Source organism: Lactuca sativa, chromosome 5 (assembly GCF_002870075.4).
Source record: "Lactuca sativa cultivar Salinas chromosome 5, Lsat_Salinas_v11, whole genome shotgun sequence".
In the NCBI taxonomy this organism is placed as follows: Eukaryota; Viridiplantae; Streptophyta; class Magnoliopsida; order Asterales; family Asteraceae; genus Lactuca; species Lactuca sativa.
In genome coordinates, this window is record NC_056627.2 from 292,493,875 (window position 1) to 292,514,374 (window position 20,500).

Below are 20,500 nucleotides of genomic sequence, written 5' to 3' on the forward strand. Positions count from 1 at the left end.
ATCCGATCACATAACTAACAAGGCCCACGTACGGCCTCCAGCCAACTCCATCATCATGATCAATACTTGGGGCCAGACCATATCGATTACTATTGCATGGCGACATATTCACTCATTCTCCGCATACAGATCCACCAACACATACAGAGTCTTCAACATGAATGGACCGCCTTACCAGGCCTTCAGCCTATCTGGACCACTCTCAGAACCTTCAGCATGTTTGGACCGCCCTCCTGGGCCTTCAGCCTGTCTAGACCGTTCCCCGAGTCTTCAGCCTGACTGGTATGCCTTCCGGCCTTTAGTCTATCCGGACCGCTCAAAATTTTCGTACGTCACCCTGAACCATCCTTCCCGAGAATCTCTCCCATGCAGTCTGTTCTAGCCCTCTTGGGGTTCCGAACTCCAGTTCCGTTCCCGAAATCCTTTCCATGGCCTAAACCCAGGCCTCACATCGACCAACTACCTTACCTTAAACCATGGTCTGTTCCCTGCCCCACTTGTCTATCACTTGCTCCAATCATGCCACACTCTCGGCTAACAACACTGATAAATCTAAACAACTAACCAACCCTGAATACTTGCTGTTTTACCAGAGAATTTTCCAATTCTCCCCACTTAGTGTACCAACTACTAACTTCCGCTGAAAAACCGACATAACTCGATCGACCTTACTTGAAGTTCCCCCTTCTCCAGGAACTAATTCCCTCCGGAGTGAGCAATCTCCACAGAACACTCCCCCGACATCGCACATCCCGAACTCTAAGGAAGTTCGAATCTCAACTGAACACTTCTTGCATCGCAACTGCTATTCCTAGCATCGAGATCATATACTATATCTTTCGACCAAGAATCCTCCTGAACGCTAACAAACTACAACTCCTAACTACTAAGATCCTCAATCATACTACGAATCATGCGGAACAAGGCAGACAAATTTATAATACCACACAAATAACAAGATAACAAGATGGAAACATATCCGCAGCTGCATCTGGCTCTGCCCTGACCTCCTCTGCAATAAGCTGGAAAACACATCCCTAAGCCCTCGGAGGCTCCGCTCCCCCCTGACCTCCACCCATAATCCTCAAGGTGGCCGGTGCTAGAGCATGCACCGGTCTTGCAACAAGCTGTGGACAGTTGACCCTCAAGTGTCCAACCTGACGACAATGATAACAGATCCTCCTATCCTAAGCCGGGACCGCCTGACGGCAATCCCTCACATAATGCCCCTCTTTCCCACACTTGCGACACGCACCACCGGACCTACAAACTTCGACATGACCCTTTCCACACTTCTCACAAGTGTGTCTGCTATGACCTCCAACCCTAGAGTCAACGGTTTTGGACCGTTTCGGCGCCGGTTGCGACTGCACTGGGGCCTGCCTCTGCTCTCGCAACTGCAACTCCATCTCTAACTCACGCCGCCTGGTGGCCTCTTGCAACTCTAACAAGGTATCACATCTCTGTGTGGACAAAAACTGCCGGATATCCCTCTTGAGCATACTCAGATATCAGGACATCTGAGCCTGCTCCGAAGCAAACTCTGGGCAAAACATTGCCCTCTCAGTGAACATCCTGGTGATCTCCATCACCGACTATGAATCCTGCTTCAGCTCCAAGAACTCCTGAGCCAACCTCTTTCTCTCAACCCGCAGAACATAACGAGTACTGAACATCTCCCGGAACTGATCCCAAGTAACCGCAGCCCGCTGTGCATCATAATAAGATCCCGTAGTCAACCTCCACCAATCCTTCGCCCCGAGCTTCAAAAGGTTCAGAGCACACCTCACCCTCTGATCCGGAGGGCATGAACACGTGAAGAAACAACCCTCCACGTTAGATAACCATCTCATAGCAACGATTGGATCATGAACTCCATCGAAAGTAGGGGGCTTCGTATTATCGAAGTCCCGATACTGAAAACCCCGACCGGTTCCTCCCCCTGCCGCTGCTACAGCCGCTGTAGCTGCCGCGTCAGCCGTCTCCGTAAGAGCTGCATAGCGCTCATCAAAGTACTCAACCATGGCGGTCTTGATCGATCCAAACATCTCCGGCAACTCAGACCGAAACATAGCAACAACCTTATCATGTAGGATCTCACGAATCCTGACATCCAACTCATCTGTACTCATCTGACCAATGACCTCGGGTGGTACTGGTCCATCCTGACCACCCTCTCCTAATCCCGATCCCGAACCAGATCCTGCCTCGAAACGTCTCGTAATCACCATACTGAAAATACGCCCCAAGATATTAGGCATTCCTCATAATAACCCCGAGAACTAGCTACCAACAAAACCCTAGGGGTTATGACTTCCTTGATACGCGTAGGGGTCCTGTGCTTTCAGTAGTACGGGCCCATCCTGTAACGCCCGGGTTTCAGGGCTAAGCATTTTTGTCAATGTAATAGTCTAGGTCAACTCTTGTAACTCTTTTTGAAGTAATAAAGATGAAATATTTTATTATTATGTGAATTATATGTATTTATTATTTAATTATAAATGTATAATTAATAAAGAATAAAAAATGAGCGTCAAAAATTAAAGTGTGAGATAATCCCGATATCTCTACATAAAGTTGTAGAATATGTCTCAAGGTTTCCGTGCATATAAGGAACGCCGAAATCCGAGTTATAACGAAGAAGTTATGACCCGTCAAAGTTTCACGACAGAACCGAAACGATACCGGGAAGCGTGAATAGTGAATTTACGATAGAGCGAGATTTAGCCTTAGTGATCTAAATGAAAGTCGTAGAATATGTTAAAATAAGAACATCGATAAAAAGAACGCCCAAATCTGACTTCGTATGAAGAAGTTATGAGATTTTAAACAGACCAATCCTGTCCCGGCTTGTTAAAAATATAACTTTAAAAATAAAGTCAAAATTAGCCGATGGAGTCTAAACGAAAGTTGTAGAGTACGTCTTCACCTACGCATGGATATAAAGAACGTCAAAAACGGAGTTCGTATGAACGAGTTACAAATTATAATAGCATATTTACGTATTAAAATAAAGTATAAATCATGTATACGTACACATATATATACATATGTATATATCATTAGAAAGGTATCGACGATGCGGTCATTATAAGACTAATGCTGAGTTCTTTCGACATTAGCTTAGTACAAATATCATTAAATCCATTTATAATAGTATTATAGAGGGGTGTTTAGTTGTTTATATAATTAAAAGGTCATTAAGTAATTATGGAGGGTAGTTTTTGAAAATTCAATTAGTATAAATAAGAGCCTTGGGCTCTCATATTTCTTGCACCATTCTCTTGATTCAAGAGTCTTTCTCTCCTTATCCCCCGAGCATTTCGGTCCCTCGTGATTCGACTTCTCTTTCTGTAGCTTAGTATAGTAAGGTGAGCGCTGAAGCGCTGCACGAATCTTTCTTAGAAAGATTCAGCGACGAAGTTCTGCCCCTGCAGAGCCCGACTCCTAGCTAAAACCCCCTTGTAAGTAAGTTATGCTTACCTTATTTTAATATAGCTTATATTTAAAATTAGTATTGTTATTATGAACTTATAATAAATATTTGAGCTATTATTATAACTTATATAAGTGTCGTTATAATATTTTTTTTAACTACTCGCGGTACGGGGAATCTGGTTTAAAGGGCCGCATAGGGTTGTTGGATTTCAGAAGTGCTATATGCCAAAATGGTCCTGCCCTCCGGTGTTTTATGTCTGGCCCCTGTCTGTACATAGTGGTTGGAAAATATTGTTTAACGCTTATATAATAATAATAATACTAAGACTAATAGTTGGTCACGGTAAATATTAGACTAAAATTTAGCGATAATAATGCTAGGTTTCGTCGAAGGAAAATAGAATCGTTAGAAGCAAGCGCTGCCCGATTTTGGAATCATCACCTTAACAAGTGAGTGCATAGTTACTTTCAACTTACACATAGATATGAAGTATTTTATATAAATTACGTGCTATGTGTGCATATTATCTGAATATTTGCTATCTATGCTAGATGAACGTTGTTATACATGTTTTCAATGATTTAAACTGTATATGTATTTTATATCTACGAAAATGTTGGGGTAAAACATGGGTAGATGCAATAGGTGATGTGTGATAAAATGATGAGAGGCCTCGATGTTGATGTTGTTGATTCTGTCATCTAGCGGAGTATGGATGACGACCACGGACTCTTCTAGACAGTCCAGTGGAACACTAGCAGGCTCGCACCTGTAGGTGTTTGTGAACGATATGTTCATCGGTGTACTCCATCCCCCACATGGTTGCCTTTAGGACATTTATTGCTGAGGAATCCCCTTAGCAGTAGTGTCCGTCCCGGTGATGATCCTTAGGCTAGGTCCCTTATGATAGGTATTTAGGGACGTAAAGTGAGGATAACGGGAACGGGTAATTGGGTTATTGTTGATCGATGAAATTAATAAACTTATTTATTGTGGGTTGAAAACCCTATGTGCTCACCAGGCTCCCAAGCCTGACCCACTCAGTTTTATGTATTACAGGTAGTGGCGCATGAGCATAGGTGTGATGTTTTGGACGAGGGATTACGGATATAGGCCTGTAGATATGAAATAATGTAGTAAGGCTTATATTGTACTGTTTATGCTTTTGATCTGTACGAACATGACATCCCGAGTCTTTTAATGAAATACATTTCTATGGAAATGCTTTTGATAAATCTTTATCATATTTTTGTTTTGGGACAAATTCCGCAATGCTTTCATTTAAAATGTAACTCTGATTTTTAAACAAAGCATAAACAAACCGGTCTTTTCTGGCCGTGATTTTGGGGATGTCACAGTTGGTATCAAAGCATTAGTTTAAGCGAACTAGGAATTTGTAGGATTTCTAGACTTAAACTTAGAATGCTAAGCGATGATTGTGAGGTGTGAGCACTAGCCTATTTTAGGAATTGTGCCTAAAATGCTTTTATGTGCTAAATGCTTTGTGCATAATATGCTGTTAATTGTTCGGATCTATGGTCTGTTGCCGACCGGATCTGGAAACCTTATGTGTTTAGGATTCTAAACGTACGACTACGATATTAGAACTAGCATGTAAACGTTTCAGAGTGATAAGGACGATTTAAAACGTCTATCCTAAATAAAGATCTAAATTCACCTTATTCGGTGTATCGATCAAGATGGCAAGGACCCGTAGCGGAAACGTGAACGCAAATGGAGGTAGGAACCAACCCCCAGTGGTTCAGCAAATACCTGTTGTTGAAGAAGTTGCACCTGAGCCAGTCACCATGGCTGGAGTTCAAGCCATGATTCAGGCTATGCTAGCTGAACAAAGGGAAGAAATGAGACGGATGCTCCACGAAAATAGGGACGAACCTACCATACATGTTGAACCGACGGAGCCAGTTCCCGAGCCATCTGAGGAAGGGAACTATACCCGCCAAGTGAGTCAAGTAGGGACTCAAGGTGAGCAAAAGGATGGCCCAGAAGGGAGAAACAACAAGGATGGGCGGATGTACAAAAATTTCTTGGGTGCGAAACCACCAAGTCTCTCAGGAAGCCCAAAGCCTGTTGAGATTATGGACTGGATCTCCGAGATGGAGATGGTGTTTGAGAGCTGCGACTGCAGCGAGAAGCAGAAGACTGTCTTCGCTGTGAGACAATTGAAAACTGGAGTGTTGAGCTGGTGGAAGCTATTGGCAGATACAATGCCACGGGGAGAAGCTTTGAAAATGTCATGGGATGAGTTCTTGGAACAACTGAAGGCGCAGTACTGTTCAGAGATAGACCTGATTGATCTGAACAATGAGTTCCAAAATTTGAAGAAGGGGAGAATGAGCATCGATGACTATGCTGCTGCATTTACGGAAAAGATGAAGGTGTTTCCATACCTAGTGCCAACCGAACTTTCCAAAATTGAGAAATTCGCAAACGGACTGCCGGCTGACTTTGGCCCAACAGTCAAGATGGCAACCACTCTGAAATCAGCTGTTCGAGCAGCTAAGAACGTGGAGACCCAACAAAAGGAAAGAGGTCTGGAGAGGGCTGAGGTTGGTGCGAAACGGAAGTTCAGTGGATCCTCGAAGTCCAACAAAAAGAATAGATTCTCGAAGTCTGGTTCGATGGGAGGAGGATCAGAAGCGAAGTGGTGTGACAAGTGCAAGAAGAAGCACTCTGGGAAGTGTGACGGAGGGGTCATTTGTTACAAGTGCGGAAAGCCTGGGCACTACGCCAATGAATGCACCCTCAACCAGAAAGCCTATTATGGGTGCAATGAAGAAGGGCACATTTTGAAGGACTGCCCGAAGAAGAAGGAGACAGGAAGACCCAACATACCACCGAAGCCGAAGGCGAGAGCCTTCCAGATGACGCTCGAGGCTGCAAAGGAGGCAGCAGACGTCGCTTCAGGTACCTTTCTTGTAAATGGTTTGCCTGCAAATATACTATTTGATTCCGGAGCCAACTACTCCTTTGTGTCGCATAAATTTGGTGGGAAATTAGCATTGCCTGTAGAAAAACTAGATAATGCCCTGATTGTAGAAGTTGCCAGTGGCAAATTCGTACTTGTTAGTAATCGTATTAGGAACATCGTCATTGACCTAAACGGAAACGAATTCCACGAAGAGCTATTACCCATAGAGTTAAACGGTTTCGACATCGTTTTGGGTATGGATTGGCTTAGCGCCAACGATGCTGAGATTCAATGCCGAAAGAAGATAGTAAAGGTAAACCCACCCGGAAAAGAATCATTTATGGTGTATGGGGACAAACGCAGAGTGAATTCTGGAATCATCTCCCTGATGAAAGCCAGGAAATGTTTGTCCAAAGGATGTGCATCATACTTGGCATTCGTAATCAATGCCAAGAAGGAGAAGAAAGAGGTGCAGAATATACCGGTTGTGTGTGATTATCCGGAAGTCTTTCCCGAAGATCTTCCCGGATTACCACCTGATAGGCAAGTGGAGTTTCGTATAGACTTGTTACCAGGAACAACACCGATAGCAAAGGCACCTTACCGATTAGCACCGACGGAGATGAAGGAGCTCATGACGCAACTTCAGGAGCTGTTGGACAACGGTTTTATTCGACCTAGTTCATCACCCTGGGGAGCTCCGGTGTTATTCGTGAAGAAGAAGGACGGAAGTATGAGAATGTGTATAGACTACCGAGAGCTGAATAAGGCAACGGTGAAGAACAAGTATCCATTACCGAGGATTGATAACCTATTCGATCAGCTGCAAGGTTCGAGCTACTTCTCAAAGATCGATCTTAGGTCAGGATATCATCAGCTAAAGGTGAGAAAGCAGGATATTGAGAAGACTGCATTCAGAACGAGATATGGACACTACGAGTTCTTGGTTATGTCATTCGGGCTAACCAATGCTCCCGCAGCATTCATGGATTTGATGAATAGGGTTTGTAAACCATTCCTCGATAAATCCGTGATAGTGTTCATCGACGACATTCTCATCTACTCGAAAAGCCAAGAGGAGCATGGCAAGCATCTACGGGAAGTATTAGAAGTGTTGAAGAAGGAGAAGCTTTTTGCAAAGTTCTCCAAATGCGACTTTTGGATACGGGAAGTCCAATTCTTGGGTCATGTTGTTAACCAGGAGGGAATAATGGTTGACCCCGCAAAGATCGAGGCTGTAATGAAGTGGGAACGTCCAAAGAGTCCCACGGAGATTCGAAGCTTTCTAGGATTAGCCGGATATTATCGACGATTTATCCAAGGCTTTTCTTCGATAGCTGCTCCATTAACAGCTTTGACTCATAAAGGAGCTACGTATACGTGGAGTGAGAAACACGATGAGGCATTCGAGAAGCTAAAGAAGAAGTTATGTGAAGCACCGATACTTTCTCTACCCGATGGAGTCGAAGATTTCGCGGTTTATAGTGACGCTTCTGGAGTCGGGTTGGGTTGTGTTCTGACCCAAAGAGAAAAGGTGATAGCATACGCATCTCGACAATTGAAAGAGCACGAAAAGAACTACCCCACTCATGATTTGGAGTTGGCAGCGGTAGTTTTTGCCTTAAAGATATGGAGGCATTACCTCTACGGCACGAAGTGCAAGCTCTTCACTGATCATAAGAGTCTCCAGTATCTCTTTAATCAGAAGGAGTTGAACATGAGGCAACGACGCTGGCTAGAACTTCTCAAGGACTACGACTGTGAGATACTTTACCACCCAGGTAAAGCAAATATTGTTGCTGATGCTCTCAGTCGGAAAGTCAATCTGGAAAGGAAAAGGCCAAGAGCGTTAAGAATTGAAGTCGTCTCGACGATTGTGGAAAGTATCAGGAAAGCTCAAGAAGAAGCTTTAGAGAAAAATGACCGAAAGGAAGAACGTTTGGGAAGAACGTTAGTGTTTGGTACAAACAGTCAAGGACTGAAGGTATTCCAAGATCGAATTTGGGTACCTAAGACGGGAGGAATAAGAGATCTTCTGATGGAAGAAGCACACAAGACCATGTACTCGATTCATCCCGGTAGCACTAAAATGTATAGGGACCTAAAACCCTACTACTGGTGGCCGACGATGAAGCTCGATGTTGCGAAGTATGTGACCGAGTGCGTAACATGTGCGAGGGTTAAGGCACAACATCAGAAACCGTATGGGAGTTTGGAACCTTTACCTGTACCCATGGGTAAATGGGAAGACATCACCATGGATTTTGTGACTAAACTGCCCAGGACGAAGAACGGTCACGACATGATTTGGGTAGTCGTGGATCGTTTCACCAAGAGTGCACACTTCATAGCAGCCAACGAGAAGTGGTCTATGGATAAGCTCGCAAATGCTTACGTGAAGGAAATTGTAAGACTTCACGGTGTCCCTCTTACGATTGTATCAGATCGTGATAGTCGTTTTACGTTGTGACATCCCCAAAATCTCGGCCAGAAAAGACCGATTTTCATTTATGCTTTTAAATATTTTCAGAGTAAATCCTTTTGATTTGAAAGAGTTGCGGAATTTGTTCCCAAAAACAAAACATGATAAAACATTGTTTACCGAAGCATTTCATAAAAGAAATGTATTTTCATTATAATCAAAACTCGGGGTGTCATGTTCCGATACAGACCAATAAGCATAAACGAATACATTACAAGTCATATAACAAATATAAACATATGCAGACTTGTAAACAAAACAACTTGATGGTTCATCCATCTCATGCCCTTCCGCCACTACCTGTAATACAATTTAAAACTGAGTGGGTCAGGCTTGGGAGCCTGGTGAGCATATAGGGTTTTCAACCCACAATAAATATCATATTTAATTTTCACCAACCAACAATAACCCAATTACCCATTCCCGTTATTCTCACTTTAATGTCCCTAAAACAACTAACATAAGGGACCTAGTCTAAGAATATTTCATCGGGGCGACAACACATGCTTCGGGGGTACCTCAGCAATATAAGTCAAATAAGGCAACCATGAGGGGGATGGAGTACAGCGAATGAACACCCAAGTTCATTAACACCTACAGGTGGCGAACCTGCTAATGTTTCCACAAGACTGTCTAGAATAGCCAGTGGTCGTCATCTAAACTCCGCTAGATGACTCAATCAAACAACAACGAGGCCTCTCATCTGTTTATTACACACCAACTGTCTACCCATGTTCTACCCAACATATTAGTAGATAAAAATATACATTTGTATACATAGTTTAAAGAAAACCTGTATAGCATGCTTTAATCAACACATATATCACATAACAGATGAGGCACACACACACATAACACATATCTCATAAAGAAATAAGCAGATCTATAAGATAGAAGAGAGTGAATACTCATTCACACATAACACAACCAAATATATACACATAGCACGTATTTTTATATAAAATACTTCGTATTATTGTATTAGAAGAAATAACTACACACTCACCTGATCAGAAGATGATCGGACAGCACTACGGCTTATAGAAGTAGTAATCCACAGCAGATCTGGAAGATCTTCTCGAAAATCGAACTTCTCGCGGGCAGAGCTTCGACTCGGGAACCGCACTTCTCGGGATCTTCAGGATCTCGGGACTTGCCTCGGGGCTAGAGTATGATACCGGGACTTCGGGGTAGCTTCGGGGGTTTTTGCACAGAGCTTCGACACGAAAACGAGAGAGAATTGGCAAAAATACCCGGAACCCTCGCATCCTATTTATAGGAGGCTGGAGCCTCGGAGTACGCGGGGCGTACTGCGTTACGCGGGGCGTACTGCCCAAAACGTCATTGCTTACGTATCCGAAGTGCTCGAGTGCGAGTGTCGACATCCCTCGGAGTACGCGGGGCGTACTCGAGTACGCGGGGCGTACCTCGGATCAGATCGGTGACTCCTTCGGATAATGCTTCCGAATTTTGATTTAAATATAAATACAAAATGATTAATAAACTTCGGAAATTCATAACTTCTTCATACGAACTCCGTTTTCGACGTTCTTTATATCCACGGAAAGGTGAGACCATGCTCTACGACTTTCGTTTAGACTCCGTCGGCTAATTTTGACTTTATTTTTATTAATTATTTTTAATAGGCCGGGACAGAAACTTTCGTTATAAATTCATAACTTCTTCGTTTGACGTCCGTTCTCGCCTAACTTTTTATCGTTTCAATACCAACATTGAGATCTTCGATTCTCATTTAGATTGCTTCGGCTAACAACCGCTCGATCTCAAATCGAGTAAAACAGGCTGTATATCGCTAAGCCGGAACTTCGATAAATCATAACTTCCTCATACGAAGTCAGATTTGGGCGTTCTATATATATTCGGAAACCTCGTTTCAACTACTACAACATTAACCAAATATATTAAGTTTATTTTACACTTAAATTTTGACGCTTATTTTTATTCTTAATTAATCAAACCACATAATTAAGCAATTAAGCACAAAACACATAATACTCAAATAATACAATCTTATTATTTCAAAACGGGTTACAGAGGTTAACCTAGACTATTACATTGCTACAAATGGCAAGCCCGAAACACAGGCGTTACAATTCTCTCCACCTTAGAATGATTCCGTCCCCGGAATCACACATCAACAAACAAATGCGGATAGCGACTCAACATGTCACTCTCCGTCTCCCAGGTGAGATTCGGCCCATTCGTGTGTTTCCATCGGACAAGCACTAACCCAACCATTTTGCGTCGCAACTTCTTAGTCTTTCGGTCAACAATTGCCTCTGGTTCTTCAATCAACCTTTTGTTCTCATCAATTCTCAATTCAGAAATTGGAATTATATCGGGAACTTCTCCCGTGAACTTCCTCAAATAACACACATGAAAGGTGTTGTGAATTCCATTCAGCTCTTCGGGTAATTCGAGCTTGTAAGCTTGATTCCCAATCCTCTGAAGGACTTTAAAAGGTCCAATAAACCTTGGACTCAACTTTCCCCTTTTACCAAATCTTATAAGTCCCTTCCACGGCGAGACTTTAAGCAAAACCGAATCTCCAACCTCAAAAGTCATCGGTCTTCGCTTCTTGTCAGCATAGCTCTTTTGACGATCTTGAGCTGCTAACATTCTTTCCCTAATTATTTTCAACTTTTCAGCAGTTTGATGAACCAACTCCGGTCCCATAAACTGCTTTTCCCCAGCCTCAAGCCAACAAGACGGCGTACGACACTTTTGTCCATACAAAGCTTGAAAAGGTGCCATCTTAATGCTCGAGTGAAAACTATTATTATAGGAAAATTCTACCAACGGTAAATGTTCATCCCAATTACCTAGGAATTCCAAGGTACATGCTCTCAGCATATCTTCAAGTGTTTGTATTGTTCTTTCACTCTGGCCATCAGTCTGCGGATGGTAAGCTGTGCTTAAACATAACTTGGTACCCATTTCCTCTTGTAGACTTTTCCAAAACCTTGAGGTGAAACGGCTATCACGATCCGATACAATCGTTAACGGAACACCGTGAAGCCTCACAATTTCCTTCACGTAAGAATTCGCAAGCTTTTCCATAGACCATTTCTCCCTGGCCGCTATGAAATGCGCACTCTTAGTGAATCGATCAACGACCACCCAAATCATGTCGTGACCATTCTTTGTTCTGGGCAGTTTAGTGACAAAATCCATAGCAATGTCTTCCCACTTACCCATAGGCACAGGCAATGGTTCTAAACTCCCGTAAGGTTTCTGATGTTGTGTCTTGACTCTCGCACAAGTCACACACTCGGCCACATACTTTGCAACATCAAGCTTCATCGTCGGCCACCAGTAGTAGGGTTTCAGGTCCCTATACATTTTAGTGCTACCCGGATGAATCGAGTACATGGTCTTGTGAGCTTCTTCCATCAGAAGATCCCTAATTCCTCCTGACTTAGGTACCCAAATACGATCTTGGAATACCTTCAGTCCATGACCGTTAGTACCAAACACCAACGTTTTACCCAAACGTTCCTCCTTTCGGTCATTTTTCTCAGAAGCTTCCTCTTGAGCTTTCTTTATACTTTCCACAATGGTCGAGACAACTTCAATTTTCAACGCTCTTGGCCTCTTCCTTTCAAGATTGACTTTCCGACTGAGAGCATCAGCAACAACATTAGCTTTACCGGGGTGGTAAAGTATCTCGCAGTCGTAGTCTTTAAGTAATTCTAGCCAGCGTCGTTGCCTCATATTCAATTCTTTCTGATTAAAGAGGTATTGGAGACTCTTATGATCAGTGAAAAGTTTGCACTTCGTGCCATAGAGGTAATGCCTCCATATTTTCAGAGCGAAAACTACCGCTGCCAACTCCAAATCATGAGTCGGGTAATTCTTTTCATGCTCTTTCAACTGTCGAGACGCATATGCTATCACCTTTTCTCTTTGGGTCAAAACACAACCCAATCCAACACCAGACGCATCGCTATAAACAGCGAAGTCTTCGACTCCATCGGGTAGAGAAAGTATCGGTGCCTCGCATAGCTTCTTCTTTAACTTCTCGAATGCTTCTTTATGCTTCTCACTCCAAGCATAAGTTGCTCCTTTGTGGGTCAAAGCTGTTAATGGAGTAGCAATCGAAGAAAAGCCTTGGATAAACCTTCGGTAATATCCGGCTAATCCCAAAAAGCTTCGAATCTCCGTGGGACTTTTCGGTTGTTCCCACTTCGTCACAGCTTCAATCTTCGCTGGATCAACCATTATCCCTTCTTGGTTGACCACGTGACCCAAGAATTGGACCTCACGAATCCAAAAATCACATTTGGAGAACTTCGCATAAAGCTTCTCCTTCTTCAAAACTTCTAACACTTCTCGCAAGTGTCTGCCATGCTCCTCCTGGCTTTTCGAGTAGATCAGAATGTCGTCTATGAACACTATCACGGATTTATCAAGGAATGGGTTACAAACCCTATTCATCAAATCCATGAACGCTGCTGGAGCATTGGTTAGTCCAAACGACATAACCAAGAACTCGTAGTGTCCATATCTAGTTCTGAATGCAGTCTTCTCGATATCTTGCTCTCTTACTTTCAGCTGATGATATCCTGACCTAAGATCGATCTTCGAGAAATAGCTCGAACCTTGCAATTGATCAAACAGGTCATCAATCCTCGGCAACGGATATCTATTCTTTATTGTTGCCTTGTTCAGCTCTCTGTAATCGATGCACATTCTCATACTTCCATCTTTCTTCTTTACAAATAACACCGGAGCTCCCCAGGGCGATGAACTAGGTCTAATGAAACCTTTGTCCAATAACTCCTGAAGTTGCATCATCAGCTCCTTCATCTCCGTCGGTGCTAATCGATAAGGTGCTTTTGCTATTGGCGTGGTTCCTGGTAACAAGTCTATTCTGAACTCCACTTGTCTATCAGGTGGTAATCCAGGAAGATCCTCGGGAAATACTTCCGGATAATCACACACCACTGGAATACTCTGCATCACCTTCTTTTCTTTCTTAGCATCAATCACGAATGCTAAATATGATGTACATCCCTTGGTCAAACACTTTCTGGCTTTCATTAGAGAAATGATTCCAGAATTCACTCTGCGTTTGTCCCCATACACCATAAACGAATCTTTCCTAGGCGGGTTTACTTTAACTATCTTCTTCTTGCACAAAATTTCGGCATCATTGGCGCTAAGCCAATCCATTCCCAAGACGATGTCGAAACCATTTAGTTCGATATGCAATAATTCCTCGAGAAACTTATTCCCATTAAGGTCGATCAAGACGTTTTTCATACGATGGCTAACAGGTACAAACTTGCCACTAGCTACTTCGACTAATAAAGCATTATTTAGTCTATCAACAGGCAAAGCTAGCTTTCTACCAAACTCATGCGAAATAAAGGAGTAGTTGGCTCCAGAATCAAACAATATATGAGCAGGTAATTCGTTTACGAGAAAGGTACCTGAAGCGACATCAGCTTCATCTTTCGCAGCCTCAAGTGTCATCTGGAAGGCTCTCGCCTTCGGCTTTGGTGGAATGTTGGGCCTAGCTGCCTCCTTCTTCTTCGGACAGTCTTTCAAAATATGCCCCTCTTCATTACACCCAAAACACATCCTTTTGTTGTTCGGACATTCATTGGCAAAATGTCCAACCTTTCCACACTTGTAGCAGGTTACATCCTCGCTACATTTCCCAAAGTGCTTTTTCCTACACTTATCACACCACTTCGCTTCGCCTCCTTTTCCTCCAAACTTTTTTGGAATCAAATTTCGAAAATTTACTCTTCTTACTGGAACCAGATGTTCCTTCAAACTTCCTTTTCTCACCAACCTCAACCTTGTCGGTGGTTCTTCCCTTTATCATGTTCTCCACAGACCTGGCAGCCCAGATAGCTGCCTCTAGAGTAAGTGCCTGACGTACTGGCACCTCGTACTCCCATGGAAGTCCCTTCGCATACCGATCCACCTTTGTCAGCTCGTCTGGAACGATACGCAAGGCAAACTCCATCTTATCGGTGAAGTTATTGGTGTATTCATCTACTGACATGCTACCCTTCGTCAATGTCAGAAACTTGTTCTCCAACTCCAACAGATTTTGAGCCGAGCAGAACTTGCGCTTAAACTGCACCAAGAACTCTGCCCATGACAATTGCAGTGGCTCGCTAGGGCTTAAGGTCTTCCCTAGAGTGTTCCACCAACGAACGGCTCCACCTCGGAATTGTCGCACGGCATAGATAGTCTGCAACTTGCCTCTACAGCCACATGTCATAAAGGCTAACTCCATTTCGGAGATCCAATCCATAACCCCAATCGGATCCTCCTTTCCATTGAAGGTCGATGGTTTACATGTCAAAAAGTCCTTGTACTTGCATCCCATTCCATCATTCCTTCCATCATGGTTATCTTGCCTAACTATCGGTGGGTTGGCTGGACCAACAGACCCACTGAAGTTTCCACCTTCCGAGTGCCCTTCATTCAGTTCAGGCTCTTCCACACGAATCGACAGTTCTTCACGATTTTGCTGAAGCAACCGTCTAGTTTCATCCATCTGACGATCCAACATCGTCTGAATCATCAATTGCACACCAGCCATGGTTATTGGCTCAGGTGCTGCTGCTACGACAGGTATTGGCTCAATCACTGGTGGTTGATTCCTGTTTTCGTCAGCATTTCCAACTCCACTTCTTGTTCTCACCATTTTGATCTACACACCGAATAAGGTGAAATTAGATCCTCAATCATGATAGATATTCAAATCATCCTTATCACTCCGAAACATTTACATGCTAGTTCTAATATCGTAGACGTACGCTTAGAATCCTACACACATAAGGTTTCTAGATCCGGTCGGCAACAGACCATAGATCCGAACAAATAATATCATATATGGCAACATATAACATTTAGCACATAAATCATTTTAGGCAACTTTCCTAAAATAAACTAGTGCTCGTGTCTAAATCACAACAGACACACATCTCAAAACTTCACTTAGCATTCTAAGTTTAAGTCTAGAAATCCTACAAATTCCTAGTTCGCTTAAACTAATGCTCTGATACCAACTGTGACATCCCCAAAACCTCGGCCAGAAAAGACCGATTTTCATTTATGCTTTTAAATATTTTCAGAGTAAATCCTTTTGATTTGAAAGAGTTGCGGAATTTGTTCCCAAAAACAAAACATGATAAAACATTGTTTACCGAAGCATTTCATAAAAGAAATGTATTTTCATTATAATCAAAACTCGGGGTGTCATGTTCCGATACAGACCAATAAGCATAAACGAATACATTACAAGTCATATAACAAATATAAACATATGCAGACTTGTAAACAAAACAACTTGATGGTTCATCCATCTCATGCCCTTCCGCCACTACCTGTAATACAATTTAAAACTGAGTGGGTCAGGCTTGGGAGCCTGGTGAGCATATAGGGTTTTCAACCCACAATAAATATCATATTTAATTTTCACCAACCAACAATAACCCAATTACCCATTCCCGTTATTCTCACTTTAATGTCCCTAAAACAACTAACATAAGGGACCTAGTCTAAGAATATTTCATCGGGGCGACAACACATGCTTCGGGGGTACCTCAGCAATATAAGTCAAATAAGGCAACCATGAGGGGGATGGAGTACAGCGAATGAACACCCAAGTTCATTAACACCTACAGGTGGCGAACCTGCTAATGTTTCCACAAGACTGTCTAGAATAGCCAGTGGTCGTCATCTAAACTCCGCTAGATGACTCAATCAAACAACAACGAGGCCTCTCATCTGTTTATTACACACCAACTGTCTACCCATGTTCTACCCAACATATTAGTAGATAAAAATATACATTTGTATACATAGTTTAAAGAAAACCTGTATAGCATGCTTTAATCAACACATATATCACATAACAGATGAGGCACACACACACATAACACATATCTCATAAAGAAATAAGCAGATCTATAAGATAGAAGAGAGTGAATACTCATTCACACATAACACAACCAAATATATACACATAGCACGTATTTTTATATAAAATACTTCGTATTATTGTATTAGAAGAAATAACTACACACTCACCTGATCAGAAGATGATCGGACAGCACTACGGCTTATAGAAGTAGTAATCCACAGCAGATCTGGAAGATCTTCTCGAAAATCGAACTTCTCGCGGGCAGAGCTTCGACTCGGGAACCGCACTTCTCGGGATCTTCAGGATCTCGGGACTTGCCTCGGGGCTAGAGTATGATACCGGGACTTCGGGGTAGCTTCGGGGGTTTTTGCACAGAGCTTCGACACGAAAACGAGAGAGAATTGGCAAAAATACCCGGAACCCTCGCATCCTATTTATAGGAGGCTGGAGCCTCGGAGTACGCGGGGCGTACTGCGTTACGCGGGGCGTACTGCCCAAAACGTCATTGCTTACGTATCCGAAGTGCTCGAGTGCGAGTGTCGACATCCCTCGGAGTACGCGGGGCGTACTCGAGTACGCGGGGCGTACCTCGGATCAGATCGGTGACTCCTTCGGATAATGCTTCCGAATTTTGATTTAAATATAAATACAAAATGATTAATAAACTTCGGAAATTCATAACTTCTTCATACGAACTCCGTTTTCGACGTTCTTTATATCCACGGAAAGGTGAGACCATGCTCTACGACTTTCGTTTAGACTCCGTCGGCTAATTTTGACTTTATTTTTATTAATTATTTTTAATAGGCCGGGACAGAAACTTTCGTTATAAATTCATAACTTCTTCGTTTGACGTCCGTTCTCGCCTAACTTTTTATCGTTTCAATACCAACATTGAGATCTTCGATTCTCATTTAGATTGCTTCGGCTAACAACCGCTCGATCTCAAATCGAGTAAAACAGGCTGTATATCGCTAAGCCGGAACTTCGATAAATCATAACTTCCTCATACGAAGTCAGATTTGGGCGTTCTATATATATTCGGAAACCTCGTTTCAACTACTACAACATTAACCAAATATATTAAGTTTATTTTACACTTAAATTTTGACGCTTATTTTTATTCTTAATTAATCAAACCACATAATTAAGCAATTAAGCACAAAACACATAATACTCAAATAATACAATCTTATTATTTCAAAACGGGTTACAGAGGTTAACCTAGACTATTACATTGCTACAAATGGCAAGCCCGAAACACAGGCGTTACATACGTCAAGGTTTTGGAGGAGTCTACAAGAGGAGTTAGGTACAAAGTTGTGTTTGAGTACTGCTTATCATCCGCAAACTGATGGTCAGAGCGAAAGAACGATTCAGACGCTGGAAGATATGCTGAGAGCATGTACCCTCGAATTCCAAGGGAATTGGGACGAGCACTTACCTCTAGTAGAATTTTCCTACAACAATAGTTTTCACTCGAGCATCAAGATGGCTCCTTATCAAGCCTTGTATGGGCAGAAGTGTCGTACGCCGTCTTGTTGGCTTGAAGCCGGAGAGAAGCAGTTTATGGGCCCCGAGATAGTCCATGAGACTGCTGAGAAGTTGAAGGTGATTAGGGAAAGGATGTTAGCAGCCCAGGATCGTCAGAAGAGCTATGCTGACAAGAAAAGACGACCGATAACTTTCGAAGTTGGGGATTCCGTTTTGCTTAAAGTCTCACCGTGGAAGGGACTTATACGATTTGGGAAACGAGGAAAGTTGAGTCCAAGGTTTATTGGACCGTTCAAAGTTCTTTAGAAGATAGGGAACCAAGCTTACAAGCTGGAATTGCCCGAAGAACTCAATGGTATTCATAACACCTTCCATGTGTGTTATTTGAGGAAATTCACGGGAGATGTTCCCGACATAATTCCAATCTCAGAGTTAAGGATGGATGAAAATAAAAGGTTGATCGAAGAGCCTGAGGCAATTGTTGACCGTAAGACTAAGAAGTTACGACGCAAGATGGTCGACTTGGTGCTAGTCCGATGGAAACATTCGAATGGGCCGAATCTCACTTGGGAAACAGAGGATGACATGATGAGTTGCTATCCACATCTGTTTGCTGATGCATGATTCCGGGACGGAATCATCCTAAGGGGGAGAGAATTGTAACGCCCGGGTTTCAGGGCTAAGCATTTTTGTCAATGTAATAGTCTAGGTCAACTCTTGTAACTCTTTTTGAAGTAATAAAGATGAAATATTTTATTATTATGTGAATTATATGTATTTATTATTTAATTATAAATGTATAATTAATAAAGAATAAAAAATGAGCGTCAAAAATTAAAGTGTGAGATAATCCCGATATCTCTACATAAAGTTGTAGAATATGTCTCAAGGTTTCCGTGCATATAAGGAACGTCGAAATCCGAGTTATAACGAAGAAGTTATGACCCGTCAAAGTTTCACGACAGAACCGAAACGATACCGGGAAGCGTGAATAGTGAATTTACGATAGAGCGAGATTTAGCCTTAGTGATCTAAACGAAAGTCGTAGAATATGTTAAAATAAGAACATCGATAAAAAGAACGCCCAAATCTGACTTCGTATGAAGAAGTTATGAGATTTTAAACAGACCAATCCTGTCCCGGCTTGTTAAAAATATAACTTTAAAAATAAAGTCAAAATTAGCCGACGGAGTCTAAACGAAAGTTGTAGAGTACGTCTTCACCTACGCGTGGATATAAAGAACGTCAAAAACGGAGTTCGTATGAACGAGTTACAAATTATAATAGCATATTTACGTATTAAAATAAAGTATAAATCATGTATACGTACACATATATATACATATGTATATATCATTAGAAAGGTATCGACGATGCGGTCATTATAAGACTAATGCTGAGTTCTTTCGACATTAGCTTAGTACAAATATCATTAAATCCATTTATAATAGTATTATAGAGGGGTGTTTAGTTGTTTATATAACTAAAAGGTCATTAAGTAATTATGGAGGGTAGTTTTTGAAAATTCAATTAGTATAAATAAGAGCCTTGGGCTCTCATATTTCTTGCACCATTCTCTTGATTCAAGAGTCTTTCTCTCCTTATCCCCCGAGCATTTCGGTCCCTCGTGATTCGACTTCTCTTTCTGTAGCTTAGTATAGTAAGGTGAGCGCTGAAGCGCTGCACGAATCTTTCTTAGAAAGATTCAGCGACGAAGTTCTGCCCCTGCAGAGCCCGACTCCTAGCTAAAACCCCCTTGTAAGTAAGTTATGCTTACCTTATTTTAATATAGCTTATATTTAAAATTAGTATTGTTATTATGAACTTATAATAAATATTTGAGCTATTATTATAACTTATATAAGTGTCGTTATAATATTTTTTTTAACTACTCGCGGTACGGGGAATCTGGTTTAAAGGGCCGCATAGGGTTGTTGGATTTCAGAAGTGCTATATGCCAAAATGGTCCTGCCCTCCGGTGTTTTATGTCTGGCCCCTGTCTGTACATAGTGGTTGGAAAATATTGTTTAACGCTTATATAATAATAATAATACTAAGACTAATAGTTGGTCACGGTAAATATTAGACTAAAATTTAGCGATAATAATGCTAGGTTTCGTCGAAGGAAAATAGAATCGTTAGAAGCAAGCGCTGCCCGATTTTGGAATCATCACCTTAACAAGTGAGTGCATAGTTACTTTCAACTTACACATAGATATGAAGTATTTTATATAAATTACG